Here is a 20,879-nt window from a genome sequence, read left to right as displayed (position 1 = left end):
TACTAAAAATGCCAAACAAGATGAGCGTTCAGTAATAGAATATTGAGCAGCTATGAAAAATCACGTTTTCACTATTTTTAGTAAAAAAGAAGTGACCACAAAACACTAAATCTTTTTTTAAGAGTAAGTGGCAGAATGATATAAGCTCATTTGTTTATTTGCTTTAAATTTTAAATTACTGCTGATGCTCCCCCACCCCCCACCCCTCCACCAAAAGTTTCAAGCCTTTAGAGTGATTTCCTCTGGGGAGCGCATTTGGAAAGGAGAAAATTTCTCTCTCCCATTATCTACAATTCTGAATCCTTGGGTTTACTTAACAGTAGTTATTATTGTAATTAAAAAATAAGAATTAAAAATCATGTTTTTGAAGACTGGAAAATGACAGAAAATGCTTACAATGCAAGGTTAATTTTTAAAAACAGGGTGCAGAATACATAAAGGCTAAAACCACATAAAATGTCACCAAGAAAAGGGAGGGGGGAGAGAAAGATATTGGAAGGAAGGAAAAATAATTCAACATGCAGATGCAGATTATTTCGGGGTATTAATATTAGAGGTGACATGTCTTCCAGGATCCTTTTTGTATTCTCAAAATTCCTAAATTGTGAATGAATTTTTTAAATCAGAAAGGATAGACATTATTTATTTTTATAGGCAGACATCATATTAATATACAGTGAAGCACTGGCCCAGGGCAGCTGTGTGGAGCTCATATTTCCTTATTTTTTTCCTCCAAACCAAAATTCTTTGGGGGCAGTTTTTCCCATGGATGCTGCAGTAGCTGTATTCTTGTGGCAAAAGTTAAGGAACAAAACTTGGAATTCTGTTCCCAGGAAGCAGGTCCATGGGCCACCTGGTCAACCACTCCCACTGCCAGGAGCAGCTAAGGCCGCCATCTTATCAATTAACTGGTTGTTAATTAACCTTCCTCTTAGGCAGACTGGTTTTTTTTTTAATCCAGTTCTCTAATTCATTTCTGCTTTGAAGCCTCATTCTCTTTATTTTACTGATAATAAATATTGAGTCGACAGTATTTAACTCACTGCCCAAAAAACGAATTCAGTAGCAAGGCCAGAACCAGACATTATTTATTCAAGCTCCTAGCGTGTGCCAGTCATCGTTGACACTAAGGTTGTAAAAATTACACTGGCATAATCCTCGTCCTTTGGGTGCTCATAATAGGTAGGTTGGAGAAGGGGAAGGGAGCCAGGGAGGAGCAGGAAACAGTTTTAAAACTAAGGGGAGTCCCTAGTAGTGATGCCAATGAGCAAAGGAAAACCATAGTCATTGCCATAGAAACAGAGAGAAAACATAGGATAGGGTAGTGGAGGAAAGCAGGGCTCACACTTGTCCATTTTCTGAGAGGTGTGGTCCCAGGACCAACAGCAGCATCTTCTCCAGAGGCCCTATTAGATATGCGTATCACTGCTTCCCACCCCAGTCCTCCTGGAAATCAGACACTCTGGAGGTGGGACCCAGCCATCTGCATTTCCACACCTCTTCCTCCTTCCCCCTTTCCAGTCCCCTCAGCCCAGCCCCCACCACCACCAGGGTGTGATTCTAACACCTGCTAAAGCTTGAGGACCACTGATCACAAGTTCAGCGAGTGGCAGATTCTAAATAACTCAGGAAGGCAAACCCACAACAGAAAATCTGGCACAGATGAGTCCCCCGCACCCCCTGGAAAGGCGTCCGTGATAGAGGCTCTCTCAAGATAAGCTCCCCCAAAATCCTCTGCTCCAGTTGCACATTGAGATCTGGGACCATTTATGATACACTAGCTCCAAAGGTACGTTAAATGCCTGTTGGAACAACTCTGAGCAAGTACTCTACCGTCTGTTATTTCAGCCACTCCCAGGAGTACTGAGCTCAACAACAGCCAAAGTCCATGAATCTAGAGAATCATGTAAATTCCAACCTGCACAGGTGGTAGGATGCGATAAGTGCTTTATTAGAAATGTGAACACAATGCCACAGAGCACACAGGAAGCATCCCTGCCGCCTGGAGACGGTTAAAAGTAGGCTTTACCGACAGACGGCATTTAATACAGAGCTGCGATAACCAGTAGAATATTACCACGTAGAGGAAAGATCAGGAGCAAAGTTTAGGGGGATCTCAAAGGCCTCTGGGGGCCCAGGGCCGGACCAAGGACGATAAAGTTGCTTCTGTCGGAAGTGAAGACCTTGCAAGGTTTGGAAGCAGAGAAACAGTGTGTTGAAATCCACGAATAAATCATCTTGTGCAGGTGGCAACAGGTTGCAGAGTGGCCAGTTAAACGAGGTTCCGAGTGATTTTTATTTTTAGTGCTTTGTATTTTTTTTCTACCACAAATGTCTTTTAACCACCACTTCCTTTGCAATTAAGAAGTGTGGCCTTGACGGGAAGTGACCCAGGGCTAGTCGCCCTGGAGACCCAGATGAAGGAGACAAGGGTTCGAGGGCCACAAGTAGAGTATTAGCACTGGCCAGGAGGAGGGACCCTTTGCCCTTTGAGATTAGGAGGAAGGGGATACAAATTCATGAAATGTAGATTTTTGAAGTGGAGTCGAGTGGAGATCCTTTGTAGCTGAGGCCACTGTTTCCTTAGGGGTGAAAACAGCAAGTCATGGCCTGAGAATCCAGGGTCAAGGCTGGAGGTGGGAGCTGGGGGGGAGCTGCCGAGGTTCGGCACAAGTAACCGCCAACACCCCGCACAGTGTGTATTATGGGTCAGGCACCATCCTAAGTCTTTTACCTAGATACTGATTCATCTAATCCTCACAGCAACATCAGGAGGTAGACACTATTATTTTCAGACCCGTTTTACAGAAGAGAACACTGAGGCCCCAGGGACGTATAGTCACACAGGTCGTAGGAGCCAAAGGTGGGAGAAGAGCCCAGGCAGTCAGCAATGGGTGCCAGGCTTTGGAGAAGGAATACCCCAGGATGACTGAAAGATCACGTAGTATTGAAACGTCACATGAGTTTAAAAGGCATCTCTGCGGGGTGCCTGCGTGACACAGTCTGTTAGGCGTCAGACTCTTGATTTGGGCTCAGGTCATGATTTCAGGGTCCTGCGATCAGAGCCCCACGTGGGGGCTCCGTGCTCAGAGCAGAGTCTGCTAGAGATTCTCTCTCCCTCTGCTCCTCCCCCTCCTTGTGTGCTCACTCGCTCTCTCTAAAATAAGTCAGAACATCTTTAAAAAACAAAAAATAAACCCCCATCTCTGTGCCACGGCATCCGTCCGAAGTCCCGTTTGGCCCGCTGGCACAGAGAGAAGCTTCGAAGGGCCGCGGGGTTGTCTGGAGGAGAGCCTTCCAGGGCCACCCGCGGTGGGCTGTGAGAAAGCCTGGGCGGGCTCGTTCCCGCGGGGAAGTCCGCCCGTGGGCCGCAGGCGCCCGCTGAGCCGCAGGCCTCGTCTGGCAGAGTGGGGAGCCGCGGTGGGAAGGGGGCCCACTTCCCAGCCCCGAGCCCGGCCTCCGCCGAAATGCCGAATTGGAAGTTCTTCAAGTATTTGGGGGAAGAGCAGCTGCCAACTAAACTGAATCAAAGAATCTAAAAATAGTTAAAGAAAACACAAAGACAGAATGTGAATATCAGATTATTTGGAAAGCCAAGCCAAACTTAGGAAAACTACAAGATGGGTGGGGAGCAAGAAAACAGAAGGGCAGCCTCCGTCCCCAGTGACAGTGGCAGCCCTGATCGTTGTCTCCCTGCTTAGCTGTGCTCTCTCCATGGCTCCTTGGCGGTAGCAGCTCTCAGGTCACACTCACTGAACCCCAGAGCATTCACGGCAGGTAGGCAGGCTGCCTGCTCCAGTCCCGAGGGGGAATCAAACACAGTCCTGGGCCGTTCCCGCCATCAGTGGGATGGACCTGCCTTCCGTGCAAGGGGAATAAATGGCAAACCCTAAGTGTCTCCAAAAAGTGCCCGGGCCCCTGGTCCTTACGTGCAACATGTTGAGGGACCCATAGGGGACCCAGCCGACGTTTGGGTCAGTTAGGATGCATTTGGTGGCCGCATCAGAAACCCCTGCCCAACAGTGCCCTTACCCGTGTATGTATATGCACCCTGCGTTCTTAATGTATCAGCCGTCAGCGCCTGGGGAGGGGTGCCCGCCCTCGGTGTCTGCCCCCTGAGTTATAAGGAAGAGAGGCTCACCATCTGCTCAGGCTGACTTCTTAACGCCCTGCCCTTCCCAGGGGGCAGTAACATATTTCCCAGCTAGGACCCCTATTAGTCTCTCTGGCCATTTCTGTCTTCTGGAGACCACCTGCCTTCCTTGGCTCATGGCCCCTTTGTCCATCTTCAGAGCACATCGCAGCCCCCTCTGCTTCATTGCCACGTCTCTTGCCCCCTCCTCTGATCCCCTTGCCTACGTCTTTATAAGGACCCTTATGGTTACATTGGGCCCACCTGGACCATTCAGAGCAGTCTCCCCATCTCAAGATCCTCAATGACATCTGCAAAGTCCCTTTTGCCCTTGGAAATTAACATGTTCGTAAGTTCTGAGAATTAGGACCTGGACATCCTTAGGGGGGCATTGTTCGGCCTGCCAAAGGGGCTCAGAAATATTACTTTAGCTGTGTTCTCTATGCTCGCACACTAAGGAAACAAGCTACCCTTCCTAAAGATTTATGTCAGATAATTCTGGAAATTTCCACATGTGTTCCTTAGCCCTGCTGGCTACCTCATCACAGTTTGGCTATCTTGTGGCAGATAAAATTAGGTTAGTGGTGACCCTTTAATTTGGGTCACCATGGGGATGCTCCTTGACAGTGTGTATTAGGGGTTTCCCAGAGAAACAGAATCAATAGGATACACACACACACACACACACAGAGAAAGAGAGAGAGGGTTGTGTTATTAAAAACTGGATCACATAATTATAGAGTCTGACAAGCCCAAAATCTGCAGAGCCCAGTTTGAGTCCAAAGGCCAGAAGCTGCTATAGAACCAGGAAGATCTGATGTCCCCATTTAACATGTACCAGAAGGAGAATTATCTCTTACTCAGGGAGGGTCAGCCTTTTTGTTTTAGTCAGGCCTTCACCTGATTGGATAAGGCCCACCCACATTCAGGAAGTCAATCTGTTTTACTCAGTCTGACAGTTTAAATGTTAATCTCATCCAAAAACACCCTGAAAGAAGCACCCAGAATTTGATCAAACAATATCTGGACACTTCACGGCACAGGCAAGCTGACACTTAAAATTAGCCATCACACAGTGGCAGAGGCAGAAGTGGCAGCTGTCCTGCTCAGACCCCACTGAGCCCTGCTGGGATGGGGGTAACCGAGCACTGACAGAGTCACTGATGCCCTCTGGTCTGCACTGGGGGTGCCCTGAGGCCCCCAACACCACCGCCTGTCAGCACAGTCAACATACACCAGGAACCAGTGGGCTGCTGCAGACAGCCTAAGGTCCCACAAAGAAGGCGACATCATAACTAGCACTGTTTGCACCAACCCCTTTATTGGGGCTCCCTCTTCCCGCAGAGGCACACAGCGTGGCTCACCTCACTTCATCCCCTTCCTTACCCTTTGAACCAAACTATGCACTTGAACTCTCTCTTCCCTTGCCTCTCATACCCCTTCCCCCACCTTCAACAGCTCCACGTGTGATCAGCAAGTCTGAACACAGAGATAAACACAACCCACAGTTTCACCCAGGCTGGGGAGCCTGCTGAAGAGCTCAAAGCCTTCAAGGGAAAGGAATTACTTTCTGATGTCAGCGGTGACCTGAGTATCTTGGGGGTGGAAAAGAAGTGGGAAGTTGGGGGACATTGGAATATGACCAGGGGGCCTTAGGTTATACCAGGTAAGCCCTGTCCTGTCTATTGGCTGAACGGTTTTCCTAAGAACAGTCCCGTTTCCCAGGCACCCCCCACAGAACCTGTCCTTGGGCAGCCTTGCTGGCCATGAGCTGCCCTAGAAACCTGAGCGTGCTCCAGCGAAGACCCCTTCCCTCCCCCGTCAGTGAGGGCAAAGCAGCAGAATAAAGAGTGCCTCCCCTTGGCCTGACTTATCAATCAGCCTGGCTGGATAGAGATGGGTTTCCCCAGAGCACAGGAAAAAGCATCAATATTGCATGGAAATCTAATCTATTTGAGTGTGTGGAGGTTGGATAAGAAAACCCTTGGGGCGGCAAGCAGGATCAGCATGTGCAGGTGGCCTCCTGGAAGCTGAGAGCTCGAAGGCCCCAGGAGGGAGGCTGATGTCTTGGGCCTGGCCTATAGAGGTAGAGACCACCAGAGCCCTTGAGCAGGCTTCAGGTTCAGGGGGCACAAGCTGCTTGGGGCAGGGGGGCCTTAATGGAAACCTTTCAACGGGGTCAAGAAAGGGGCTGGCAGCTCTGCCCCAAACAGGCAGCCATACAGCTTGTTTCCCGAAGGGTAGCCTTGAGTACTCTTGCCTCACAGCGGTACAGGGTAGTCGCTAATGGCACAGGCTTGGATTCAGATAGCCCTGGGTCTCAATTCCTGCTTGGCCCTTCATAAGAAGTAAAGCCAATTACTTCATCTCTCAGAGTTATGATTATATATCTATAAAGACCTGTCTCATATGAGATTTAATAACAGCGTCTTCAGCAGCTCCTCCGTGTCATTCGGGACCTAGATTTCTTTCTACTGTGTCTTCCTAGCATGTGGCTTCCACTCTCAAGGTTACTGATGATCCAAGATATCCTTGGAGTGTCCAACTTGCAGGCTAGAAGGAGGAGGAAAGTCAAAATGGAAAAAAAAAAAAAAAGGTCTTTCCAGTTTATTTAGCTCCTTTTAAGCAGCCTGGCCTGCTCATGTGGCATACATTTATGCTTCTCTTTCAAAGAGGGAAGCCTGGTCTCATGATTAAGCTGTAAGGTACAAGGGCACCTGGGAAATACCTTTTTATGGGATTTATTAAACTAGGTTTATTGCTTACTGCCCCCCACATAAAAATCAGGCTCCTGTTACAAAGGAAGAAGGAGAAATGAATGTTTGGGGAGGCGACAAACAGTTGCCACAAAAGCCTCCATCCTCCCGAGTCCTCTCCTAGGGCACCCCCATTACAGCCATCCTGCTCATTACCCCCCTCTCATGAGGACCGGGATCAGGCTTCCAGAGAGCAGGACTGGGGCTAGGGCGCAAAATTTAGGGAGGCCCTCACTCTCAGGTTTGTGCCGGGCTGACACTATACTTGTGTGACCTGGGAGTGAGATCCTCCTTAAATTTTGCCTTGCAGGCCTCACCCCAGTCCCAGCTCTGCCTTAGAGTTGTCAGGGGGAATTTCCTCCCTCCTTTCTTCTCACCCCTCCCTCCAGTGCAAGGCAACTTCTTCCCACTACCTCTGGTTTTCCAGAATGGACAAACCTTCGATGTGAACCTCAGAATTTCGATTAGTTTAGCGTTCTCAGAGATCTCAGGCCTCTTCAGACCCTCTAGAGTTCACACAGGCCTCACGCTCATAGCCATGCACCCTGTAGAGAGCAAAATGGAGTCTCTCATGTCAAGCAGCGACCTGGGTCAAGCAATGACGCAAGCAGTTCATATACTGCCCCTAGGAGATCTCGCTGGGACAACATCAGCTGACACCCAGAACTGATAAGGAGCAGAAGCAGAGGAGGTCTGCAGAGACCCCAAACTGACGAAATCCCTTTAAAAAGGGAAGGATTTGGGCAGCAAACTGTCAGACTCTTCGGACCTGAGCCCTCTATGTCTGACTGCTTAAAAAAGGCAGCTGCCACTGAAGGTTCTGCCTGATGGCTCTCCGAACAGAACCGAGAGCCTTCGCTGCTGGAACATCAGCAGCAGTGAGTGCGAGAGCTGATCCGGACCAGACGACACCCTGTCTCACCTGCGCGCCCACAGACCGACTTAGCGTTTGGTTCGTTCACTTCCCGCGCCCTTCTGTTGTCTTGTTCATCGTGTGGCTTGTCTTCTGTCCTGCTCTGTGTGCCGTGGAAGAAGCCAGGTTTAATCCATGATGAGACGTCACTGAGTTTGGAATCCTGAACCTGCTTTATCATTGTGATTTACTTTTGCTTTATGAGTGGATAAAGCTGACGTTGTGGAAAGTCACAACTCACGCGTGGGGCTTCACGCACTCATCCCCGCAGAGAACAGGTGAACATGTGCAGATGGTCAGGCTGGGCGCCACCTCTCCAGGAGGGGCAAAACCCATGAGCCCCGTGGCCCAGCTTCTCCTTGCTTTGGATTTCAGATCTGCTGCGGAGGCTTGGGAGAAGCAAGGGCTGCAGCTGGCATTGTTCCCCCACCTCCCACCTCTTCTTTGAGTTCTTCCAAGAACACACCAACCACGCTAACGCTAGCATTTCTACCCCAGCTGGCCTGAAACAAGTTTGGATATGTTGTGGCTTCCATATACTGTGGGTTAATTTCCAGTCCAATTATAATAATGGTAATAATTGGTCACACTCAGGGAGCTGGCAATTACTACTATTTTTAACTTGCATCACTAAGGCAAATGGCTCTATGTACAGCTGGTTCCAAGAGGGCTGAGTTTTCTCCAGCTGAGAAAATCACATACCAGAGTTACGGCCCATCCCTCCTTTCTCTGACGTTCTTCTTCTAGTATGACATCACCCACGAGGCCCACGCTCATGGGACCGTCAACCTGTTTCTTCCTTTTTGCCCTTCCTTCCCAGCTGGCTCTCCAAACCAGCAGAGAGCTGATTCATCCTGTTACTACCAGTTAATACCCAGCGGCTCTTGAACTCTGAGGCCCACTCCAGGGCCCTATCCTTATCCCACCATTCCCAAAGAATGTGTATTCCTAGCTTTATTTTGACAACGCTCTTTCTGGACCCTGGCGTGGGTCTCCTGGCTCCGGGTGTTTTTCTGACATCATCATGGGCCTGATCTCCTCTCTCACAACCTTTTCCAAGAGAGAGGAGGTGTTGGCAAACACCAGGAGGCCCACACCTACTGGGAATCAGGAGGAAGAGAACAGGGCAAAGGAGACATTCAGCTTTCATCTCGTGCCCCGTGGATGAGAAGGAGTGGGTGTGGAGAATTTCTTGTGAAGGCCTGCAAGGATTCTGGGGCAGACAGAAACCTCTGGGGGAGCGTGACCCTGGTCTGCACCGCCTCTTTCTGTGATGCTCGTGTCTGTCTCTTAGCTCCCCTTCTACACCAGGAACTCCTCACAGGCAGAGATTGGGTGTTTTGCTGTTGTCAGCCAGCAGTTTCTGACACTGTCTGTGCCTAATAAGTATTGTTAAATGAACAAATACCACTGGATACTTCCACAGCCTGGATATGTTCAGACCTCGCCAACTGAGGATTCAAAATAAGTCACATTAACATCATTCATGCACCATATATGTCACATTGGAAGGAGCCTATAGACAGTTTTCCTCCGTGTGTTCCTCGTTGGGTTGTTATGAACAGATCAAGGAGAGGACGGAGACGGCCCTAGGGTAAAGAATTGAAGAGGGCACCAAAACACTCCGCAATCATGATAAATAATATTTGAATGCACCGGCGGTAGTTTCCTAGGGCTGCCGTTAGAAAGTCCCAGAGACTGGATAGCTCCAAACAACAGAAACTGATCCTGTTGCAGTTCTGGAGGCTAGAAGTCAGAGGTCAGGGTGTCCGCAGGGCCGTGCTTCCCCCAACGGCTCGAAGGATGAAGCTGGCCTTGCCTCTTCCCAGCCTCTGCTGGTCCCGTCAATCTTTGGCGTTCCTTGGATTATCCCTGCATCACTCCAATCTCTGCGTCCGTCTTCACATGTGGGTCTTCCGTTTGTGTCTCTGTGTATCACGTGGTCCTCATATAAAGACACCAGTCCCTGGACTTAGAGACTGCCCTGCTCCCACGTGACCGTATCTTAACGGATCACACCCACAAAGACTCTGTTTCCAAATAAGGTCACATTCTAAGGCTCTGAACTTGAGGGGGGACACTCTTTGATCCAATAGAGCAGTATCTTTTAATCAAAATTCATGCCAAAAAAAGCCATGAAGAGCAAAATTATAAAATTCTTAATAAAAATGGGCTCCACCCCTGCATAGCATGACGCACCTCCTTCACCTCCCCCTGCCCTGGCCCAGCCCTGATGGAAGACCCTCTAAAAAGCCTCCACCGCGACATCGGGGAGCTAGAGACACACGATCATCATGGATTTCTCTGACCGATTCGCCCTGTACACGTGCTCCTGAGACCCCCTTGCCTGCGTCTGGGCTTTGACCTCGCAGGCGTCAAGGAGCACGCGCTTGGTTGCAAAAACTTCCTGCCCCTCTGGTGCCCACCGTCCCTACTGACACGAGTCTATTCTAATGAAAGAAAGGCACTGCAGAGAGAGGCGGCCCGTGCTCTCTGCCGGTGAAGGTCTGAGAGAAGAAGCACCAAGGAGGACAAGAAGAACCGTCCCCAAGGCTCCAGCCCAGCCAAGAATCCCAGGAAAACAGACGTGTGTTTACACGGCAGACTTTCCAGAATTTCCAGAATTCCCAGAACACACAATATCTACTTGTCCGTTTGTTTCTCAGCAAGGGAACATAAGAAACAGCACCGCCTGGGTGGCACTGATTCAGAAAGTAGGTCATAAATATCCTTGAATCAAATTACTAGAGCTAATGGCTGGCAGAGTACAGCAGAGCACGCAGGTTCCGCATGGCTTATTTTTCTTCTCTTTCTGGAGTTTCGGAGACGAAAACACTGCAATCTCCAAGTCTCTCTCCCTAGGACCAAAAGAGCAGGTAATTCATCATTTTTAGTTCCTGTGGATTTTTAGGATCTACAAAATGCCCTGCACTTTCTCAGTGTAATTCCCATGAAATCAAGCTCAGGAGGTTGATACTGAATCATCTTTGTTTTTGAAATAAGGGAAGTCTCAGAGAGAGAGAGAGAGATCTGACTCACCCAGTTTTTCCCAGGCCGTAAATGTGTGAGGATTTGAACTCAGGACGTAGGCATTCCTCCAAACACCTGGAATCCCCCTTCTGGTTCACAGAAGACAAGCAAAGTAACGATTCTGATAGATTCATGACCCTATAGGTTCTTCTGGGAAATTCAAAGACTGAAAACAAATTTGTTCTATGTCACAAGCCTTTGAAACGGGCATTCCATCACCCAAGCAACCCCACTTCCGGGAATTTGCCCCAGGGACACAAAGACTAATATACCCAAACTTTATCTATAAGGCTGCTTATAACAGTGTTATGAATGACAGCAGAAAATGGGAAAAAATACCCCAAATAAGGGATGTTTAAACAAATTAATATACACTTACGGTTAAAGTGTCCCAGGCGTTCCAACCTTGTGTAGTCACACTGTAATTTAACACTCAAATAAAATAACTGGACTTCTCATTCTTTATGACACAGGGATTCCTGAATGTTTCTAATAAACCGTGGAAGCAGCTGTAGTGGTTGGAGGTAGCTGACGCCCCCTGACTCACACTGCTCTCAATGTCTAATGTCTTTTGGCCATATTTCTACCCTCCTTCCGCTTCACTGTAAACATGAAAACATCCACTTCCCTTATTTCTCAAGGCATCAGTGGGGTGTGCAACTGTGTGTGCAATAGTCTTTCCTTTATTTTTATGATAAAAGAAGACAAGACAGAAAAATTAAACTTAAGTGTCAAAATCAGGTATCAGTATTCCGAAATCTGTCTTCTGTGCCTCAGTGCCATGAACTCCTTGCTGACCATCTCACCTCTCTGTCCTGGCCCAATTCCCCCTGTTGGAGTTCATTTTTACTTGTATCCAAGTCCTCCTCCCTTTCCTGGGTCCTAGGCTGCAACCCCTGACTCCAAACTCCCAAAGGAAGCCAAACTCTACAACCACCAGAACAACTTAAGGAGACAACTTCTTCACCGCCATTTAGCTCCTTCTTCGTCTAAAACGTTGGCTCCAGTGAAAGCATTAGTTCTTGCCTTCGTATAATCAAAAGGCTCATTAAAGTGTTTCTTTTATCCCAATTAAAACAAAATAATAATTTCTCCCTTAAATAAATTGTGCTACCACGTCCCAGAGAAACCAAGACAAACTGCCAATAGCTTTGAAAATAGCAATGTATTTTCCTTCCCACCACACATTTAATTGAATTCCTCAGAGCCATTAAAAGTCATGTTGTAGAAAAGTATTTAATGACATGGAAACAGTGTTCATGGCATATGGATAAGTGACAAAAAAAAAAAAGACCCATCACAAAGTACGTGCAGCAGAATCCAAATTATATGAACGTTGTGTATATATTTGATTATGAAAAGAGGGTAAAATTTGGAAACATATTGTTGTGTTTTTCTATTTTGCCTTCCTACATCCATCTGCCTCGGGGCCAGGCATGATTACAGATGCCAAGAGAAAGAATTACTCTTTAGCTTTTGACATTCAAAATAGGCATTTACACCTGAGATGAGCTTGAAAGCTGGGAACTAGTAAAAGAGGGTCATTCAACACATCAGTGGCTTTGCATAAGGGATCAGAGGGAAGAGAAATGGACAGAGAGTTTTTTGCCCCCCCCCCCCCGAGCTGGAGGGACCACGGGCAGACATAACCTTCCCCTAGTCGCCTCTGGGAACTCAGGGCAGAGACCACTGTGCAAGGCAAGCTCAAGGCACGTGACCAGTAAGGCAGTGAGACACAGCTGAGTCCAGCGAGCATCCCCTCAGGGTATGGACCCCAAGTTAGGACATGGACAGATGACAGCATGAGGAAACCAAGCCAATCAAGAGTAAATAGAAGATGTGGCAGAAACTTGGGGGTCTACGGTAACTGCAGGAGCTATGGAAAGAGCTAGATAGCAGGGGGAGGCCCCTGGCCCCTGGACAATCTGAGAAAGAAGAGGATTGTCACAAATGTGTCAGCGGTCACAAATGTCAGAGGCAAATGCCAGCAGAATGTCTAAAGATGAGATCAGGTCAGCTGTGTCTCAGCACCAGCACTCAGCACTGAGGAGAACAGCAGCACAAGGCCAGCTGTCCCTCCAGCCCTGTGGATGTGGACCCGCAAAGCCCGTATTTCCAGACACCATCTTGAGAGGAGCTGGATAAGGTTGACAGGGAAAAAATCTGAAGGACTGAGCATAATTGTCCCAAGAAGACAAAGTTCAACCTAAATGGACTGCATAAATTATTGGCTTAGACTAAGTTTAAACTTCAATGACCTACACTGAGAATCTTTTCTGGCAATCCCATATGGGGGATGGGGAAGGGGTCAGAGTGGGGCAGTGATTCAGAGGGGCAGGTGAGTTACATGAGAGTCACCTGGGAGGCTGGTTCAGTCAGAAATGTCTGGGCCCACCTCCAGACTCTGTAACTCCCAGGAGGTCTGAGGTAGTGCCTGAAAATTTCTATTACTAAGAAGTTCCCAAATCATGCCAATGCTGCTTGTCTGAGAATGACACCTTGAAACCCACTCTTCTGGAGAGTCAAGGAACTCCATTGTCTTGGCACAGCCAAGTGTAGGGATGTTGTGCCTGTTGTCTACCTACCAGCCTACCTACCGTCTATGACCAGAAGTACATACACCAAACGGCAGTGTGGTTACCACTAGACTGCAGGATTATGGATGGTTTGTATCTTTCACCTTGTATATTCTGGACTTTTCCAATCACCTAAAATAAGCACATATTACTTTTAAAATCCCCCCAAAATATATCAAAAGTGTTACTCAAAAGATAAAAAGAGTTGGTGGTTGGGGAAGATCTATCACAATCCAAGAAAATGAGGCTGACCAAAGGGTCAGACTCTCACTCTTCCTTCCAGGCCTGGGCAGGTCCTTCCCTGACCTGAACCTTGTTCTGCAGAGACTTTACAGCAAAGACCAATCTCTTCTGTAGACAAAGAAAACAGTCACGAAATAGGTGTGATTTAAGTGGTAAGGCAAATCCCACAGGCCCTTAAATATCTCCCTTACCTAGCTGCTGTGGTACCAGAACTCGCTCAGTAGACTCATCCTTAAAGGACTTTTGAAGATACACGATGTTACTAACCCAGCCTGTGCGTTACCTGTAAGGATCATGCTTCACTTTGCAACCAGGAAAGCTGTAATACAATACGACACGTGGATTGACCACAGATCACTAGGAGCCAGCAGGAGTCTAAGGGGTCAGGACAGGTGACAGATCAATTTTTCTGGCAGGTTTCGTACCAAAAGTTCAGTGCACCCAGCCCAGCCTGAACAAAAAAGTGGACACCTGGGGGCATCCAGGATTCAGCCTGGGTAAAGAGGAAGAGGGAATAAAGACTTGCACAAAGAATGTGAAGACTGAGAAGCTCTGGCCCCTGTGGGGCCCCCTGGGATGCACTGCAGTCCCAAGCAGGCCCGCACTGCCTCAGGACAGCTGACATGCACAGGGGTTTGGCAGGAGGCCTGCTGCAAAGGACAAATGGCCAATACAGGTGGAAGTAGTACATTTCACGCACGATTAAGTTTTAAAAGCAATTGGAGTGCTTGTCCTTTGAATGTCTTGAGACATCTTATTTTCCTAAGGCAAAATTTTCTGGACGAGAAGTGCTGAAGGCCCAAATCTGGCTCCTAATGAAAACCGCAGAATGCATGGCGATTCTTTTTGAAAAGAAATCTCAATTCCTACAGAGACCCGGCTTGCCCCCTGCAAGTGCTACGGTCCCACCTTATTTCCAGTCTATTGCCTTTGTTTATAAAAATAGCTCAAATATAGATTTCTTAAACTCTGCTCCAGGGGTGTCCCAAGCTTAGAGGCTGAGCAGACGGATGTATAGTTCTGAGCAGACCGAAAGGATCCATTTAGTTAAGGCATTAGACCCTATCTTGTTTGGCTCTAACACTCTGTTGATGTTAGTTGCCTCCCAGCTCAGGAAACAAATCCTTCAGCGGGCGACATTAGCAAGCTGTGGTTCTTTTGAATTCTGCCCTGGAGCTGACGATACGTGGCCTCTGTAGACAAGATGAGCATACATTGCACACAGGGACACAGGTGGCCAGCTAACTACAGCATTTGTCCATTCCCCTGTCGTGCCCCCTACTTGTCTGAGCGCTCCTGCAGGACAGGGCAGAAATCATGTCCAAATCTTCACTGTGAGCATGAATGCCTAGCACTGAGCCTGGTGCACGGTAGCTTGATTAATGTTTGCTGAATGAATGTGTGATTCAGTAAATACATAATAATTTTCATGGCTCCCATAGAGACAGCATTTACTATGTATCCAATAGTCTGTTCTGTGACTTACATTTTGTAATTCCATGTAATCCTCCTCACAAATCATTATATAGATAAAAGAAAAATAAGTGGAGATGGGAGATAATTAAACAGAGAAAGAGAAAGAAAAGAAAGAAGAAGAATGAAGGAAGGGAAGAAAAGAAAGGCTGAGGGGACAAAGGGAAAAGGGGAGAGGGAATGGAAGGGGAGAGGAAGGGAAAAGGGGTAGGGTAGAAGAGAGAGGAGAAGGACAGGACAAGGAAGGATGCAGTGAGGAGAGGTGAAAAAGAGAGAAAGGGAATGAGAGAGAAGGAGGGAGGGACGGAGGGAGGGACAGATTTAGAGAGACAACAGCTAGCACCTACAAGAAGCTTCACCCTGAGGGAAGCCCTTGTCCAGCGCAAGGTGCTGGAGGTTTTCAGTGGAGCCAGCAGAGCGTACCATTTGGAGGGGCTGATCGGAGGAGCCTGGCGCCATGCCGAGAGAGCAGTCAGCACCAAGAATCTGACAAGAGTGACCTGCTGGACAGCAGGCCCTGGCAAAAGGACTCTCCCTTCTGGCCAGATGTCAAAACCAAGCGGGGAAGCTTGGTACAGGTCTGTCAGCAAGTAGTGAAGTCAGAGATACCAGATTAGGAACAAGAGACCGGACTGTAATCCAACATTACAAACAGAGGCAAGAATCCAGTTCAGGACAGAAGCACAAAGGGAGACCAGGCAAGGTGCTGGTCAGACTCCTGAGGAAAGATGTTTAATAAATTACAGCAAACTGTTCACCTATTTGTTTGTTTTTAAAGTAAGGACTTCCTTGGGGTGGGGAGGAGATGTGATCATTATAAAATAAAATTAAGCAATACAAAATAGAACAAAGATCAAATAGAACAAAGGTCAAAGAATAAAACTCATTAGATATCATTACCGAGGAGTAAATCTTGTTATCGTTAGATAGATTTCATTTCAGACAACTCTCTAAGCACATATACACAGAGAAACATTGATAAATAGATGGAGGGACTCACAGATGGACACTTGAAGAGAGAGGTAGATATTTACTAAATGTTATTTTTAGAGTATTAAAGTTCATTTTACTTGATTTTACTTAAATTAACTCAAATTTAAATTTTACTTAAATTTTCAGCCCAAATTCATACTTCCTCATGACTTGAAAAACCTTAAGCTAAAAATTTGTTTTCTAAATCATACCAAGCTGTGATAACTGCCTGAAGGCATTGAGTGGATGCAAATGCATTTCCTCTCTGAAGGACTCATCTTCATCCCTGAGGATTTCCACAGATCAAGTTCCAAGGAAAACAAGCAGCTTATGTCACAGAACGCAGAGGAAAACAAGGTGCCATGGTTGAGAGTAAGTCAAAAGAGGGCTGAAACAATATGAAATATTTCAGATATTATAATTATCAGACAAATAATTTGTGATAATGTTTAATATATTAAAAGAAATAGAAGGACCCTTGAAAATGAGCAAGGAACTGGAAATATAAAGTATACCTAAACAAGAAGAACCAGGTGGAACTTCTAGAAATGAAAACAAAAAATCTAATAATTGAAATTAAAACTTCAGTGGCCACAAAGCAGATTACTCACAGCTGAAGAGAGACATAGTGACCTAGAAATGAAGCTCAGACAATGAGATGGAAATATTAAAAAAAAAAAAAAAAGTTAAAAAGCATAAAGGATGGATGGAGTATGAAGGTACAACATATGTATACTTAGAATTCCAGGAAGGAGAGTGAAGCAAAAGTAATCTTTGAAGAAATAAGAGCTAACACTTCCTAAAGATGATCAATTACTCTTGTCTGCAGATTTTAAAAGGAGAATGGATAAAGAGAAAAACAGCCTGAGATACATCATAATCAAATTGGAACATGTCCAAAACAAAAAAAAGTAACCAGGCAGAAAAGACAAATTCATTTCAAAGGAATAAAAATTAAACTACAAATCTCTTCTCAACATAAACCAGAATGTAGTGGGATGAGATCGTTCAGTGGTGAAAATAAGCAACTATGTGGTATCTGTAATGTGCCTAGAAATGTTCTAAGGGCTTCACTTGCATTAACCCATTTAATCTTCAAAATCACAATGAGGTAGGCACTACTATTTTATTATTTTCTCATTTTGTACACAAGAAAACTAGAGCAAAAAACTTAATTTCTCCACATTCATACAGCTATTAAGTGTCAGAGTCAGAATTCAAATTAAATTAGCCTTGTTTCTGAAACTATGCCATTGACCACTACATTTAAATTAATTTTCTGTGCTGAGAGAAATAACTGAATTTTTTACCTTTAAAAATCTTTCTATAATGAAGCCATAGGTAGTTTCCTCCTCTTGTAATGGCAGGCTACATAATTCAATTAAAATCTTGAATCTGTAATCAAAAGCTTTCCCACAAGGAAAACTCTAGGCCCAGATGGCTTCCCTAGAAAATTCTACTTGATATTTAATAAAAAAATAAATAAATAAAGCAAATCTTATGCAAAATCTATGAAAGTAAAGAAAAAAGGGAACATCTCAAATTCATTTTTGGGGACAAACATAATCCTGATACCCAAATCTAGCAAGAACATTACAAGAAAGCAAAATTATAAGCCAGTCTTACTCATGAACGTACATCCAAAAATCTTACACTAAATATTTGTAAATCAAACCCACAAGGACAGTTTGGAAAAATCTGTTCAATTAAAAATGCATTTACTCTATGACCTGGCAATCATAATTCTGGGAATTTGTTCTATAGTTTTAACTACCCTCATATAAAATGACAGTGTTCACTATAGTATTCATTACATCATTCTTTGTATTTGTAGAAGATTGGAAATACCCTAAGTTTTTAACAATACAATCCTCATTAAATAAATCATTGTACATCCATACAGTGGACTATTGTGCAGCTACATTGAAATGAATAATACCAATCTTTATGTATTCATATGAAAAATTCTAAGATATACTATTAAATTTAAAAAATCAAAGTACAGAACATATATTTACAGAATGCTGGCTGTTGTATAAGAGAGTAGAAAATAAGAATTTATATTCATAGCTATTTGTACATGAATACTAAGAAACACTAGAAGATTACAAAAATCGTCTTTGTGAGAAAGTGTATGAGGAGGTGGGTTGTAGTCAGTGATAGGAGAAAGAATTTTTGATTGAACTTCCCCTTTTATATTGTGTTTTGAATTTTTGAACCATGGAACTATATTATAAAAACTAGATGAGAGGCACCTGGGTGGTGCAGTCAGTTAGGCATCCAACTCTTGGTTTCAGCTCAGGTGGTGATCTCAGGGTCCTGAGATCAAGCTCCGTGTCAGGCTCAGTGTGGGGAATCTGCTTAAGACTCTCTCTCCCTCTCCCTCTGCCCCTCACCCCCCACACTCTAAATACATACATACATACATCTTTAAATTTTTTTTAAATTAAAACATTAAAATGAAATGAATAAATATCAAAGAATAATAATGTCTTATGGGAGAAAGTAAAACAAGATTACAATGAAAATATATGACAAAAGCATATAAGGAAAAAAGAGTATGACTGGAATTGACATCCATTGTTTGAGATATTGAGCAAACATATTGGTTAACTTTGGAATGTAATAAGTTAAGCATTCATGTTTTTCATTCAAGTTCATAAGCTTTTACTAAAAGAATAGATATAGTATTACTTAACTTCTGAGTCCATAAAAGAATAAAATGGAATTAAAAAAAAATATTCAATTTCTCCAAAAGAAGAAAAACTACAATGTAAAAGGTACAATAAATACCGTACACAACAGAAAATGATGGAAATAAACTAAAAGTACAATAACAATACATACAATTAGAGTGTTCATTAATCCACAGACTGACAGAATTTTTAAAATCCAATTATATGCTGTTCATAAGAGCATGTAAAAAAAATGCAAGGATGCAGGAAGGTTGAAAAAAAGTAAAAACAATAGAATGGAAAAGCTGTGCCAGATAAATACTAATCAAAATAAAGCTTTTGAAGTTAGATTAATACCAGAAAATATCAATTTTAAGGCATAAAGCCTTTCTGGAAATAAAGTTTATCTTACAGAACATTTGATATAAGATTAACTTGATTGATGTAATATGTGTCTAATAACATAGCCTCAAAAAATATAAAGCAAAATTTGACAGACCTGCTAAAAGATATAGATATATATGTTTTATCATAGTGGGAGATTTTTTCTTTTATTATTATTTGTTTAAATATTTTTTATTATATTATGTTAGTCACCATACAGTACATCCCTAATTACTGATGTAAAGTTCCATGATTCATTACTTGCATATAACACCCAGTGCACCATGCAAAACATGCCCTCCTGATTTAATATACCTATCAGAAATGTATGGTTTCAAGCAGACAAAAAATAAGGATATAGAAGATTTGAACAATATAAACGATCTTGACCTAATATGTAACTCCGGACCCAATGATAAGAGAGTACACATGAAACACACATTAGCATGTGTAAGAATTGACTTAATACTGGGCCATAAAATACATTTCAGTAAATTCCAAATAACTGGTAGCGTCAGACTATACTTTCTTACTACTACACTTATTAATATAGAAATTCACAACTAAGATGCATATTACATTATAACGTCTAAAGAAAATTAATTCCAGTCTTATCTAAACTACCCAAAGTTTATAAAGTAATAATACACTCCAACTCATATTATGAGGTGAGCATAATCTTGATTTGAAAACAAAGCAAGATGCTATAAGAAAGGAACATTACAGGGGCACCTGGGTGGCTTAGTCAGTTGAAAGTCTGACTCTTGATTTTGGCTCAGGTCATGACCTCAGGATCATGATCTCAGGGTCATGAGATCAAGCACCCCCTCGGGCTCCACAAGGAGCTTGGAGTCTGCTTAAGATTCTCTCTCCCTCTGCCCCTCCCCTCAACTCATATACACTCTCTCTCTCTAAAAAAAAAAAAAAAAAGTAACATTACAGTCTAACCCCACTCATGAACCTAAATCCAAAATCTCTACACTAAACATACTCTATTAGAAGAGTAAGAAAAAGATAGAAATCAAAGTGGTAGAGATACTGAGGCCAGAATAGGGGATGGCGTAAAGGCAGCAGCAGGCCAAGGAAGAAGGTCCCCGTAGCTCTCGCTCATCACTAGAGGGCTTCAGCTCTATGTTTTGTAAGAGTTCTGGGTCTCAGCATCAAACGCAGCTCTGACATGTGGGGTTTGGGGGCAGGGTGCAGAGGGGAGTCCTCACCTTTCTACTATATGATCAACTTAGCCATAAAACTTTGAGTCACACTCTTTACCTCAGAACTTGGTGGGTTATGATTTCACTGTGCTCTTGCACATATTGCTCCCCCAGTTCTTTTTTCCATGGCCGCTCCATTCACCTCTTGGGTGACTGGATTTTACCATGAAGTAGTTGGTGACTTATTTGCTTCCAGAATGGCTCACATGTGCTTATCACCTGATTCTTTAATGTTTGTTAATTGCTGATAGAAGTTTTCACATCATACTTTCCCTCATGTGATTGTAGATACTGTTTCACTGAATGTTGCTGTGCAAAGTCTAAGGATCACCTGACCCTTGTTAAAAAGACTTCCTTATTCTTGGGGCGCCTGGGTGGCTCAGCCAATTAAGCGGCTCGGGTCGTGATCCCAGGGTCCGGGGATTGAGCCCCGCATCAGGCTTTCTGCTTGTCTTTTACATCCATCTCGGGCATTCCTTTCAGGGAAATTTTTCTTCTGTTGAATCTTTTAATG

General features: G+C 44.6%; 1 long non-coding RNA gene across 1 annotated transcript; it reads right to left on the bottom strand.

Annotated features, from left to right (window-relative positions):
* Positions 1–9,855: 9,855 nt before the first annotated feature.
* LOC103667661 lies at positions 9,856–11,420 on the bottom strand. Its single transcript, XR_569813.2, has 3 exons — positions 11,211–11,420; positions 10,841–10,920; positions 9,856–10,659 (listed from the first exon to the last, which is right to left on the bottom strand). It is a non-coding gene; the product is annotated as an uncharacterized LOC103667661 (long non-coding RNA).
* Positions 11,421–20,879: the final 9,459 nt, after the last annotated feature.

This window comes from Ursus maritimus, unplaced genomic scaffold, assembly GCF_017311325.1.
Source record: "Ursus maritimus isolate PB19 unplaced genomic scaffold, ASM1731132v1 scaffold_1, whole genome shotgun sequence".
In the NCBI taxonomy this organism is placed as follows: Eukaryota; Metazoa; Chordata; class Mammalia; order Carnivora; family Ursidae; genus Ursus; species Ursus maritimus.
Note: the sequence above shows the minus strand (reverse complement) of the source record. Positions and strands in the feature narration are given on the sequence as shown.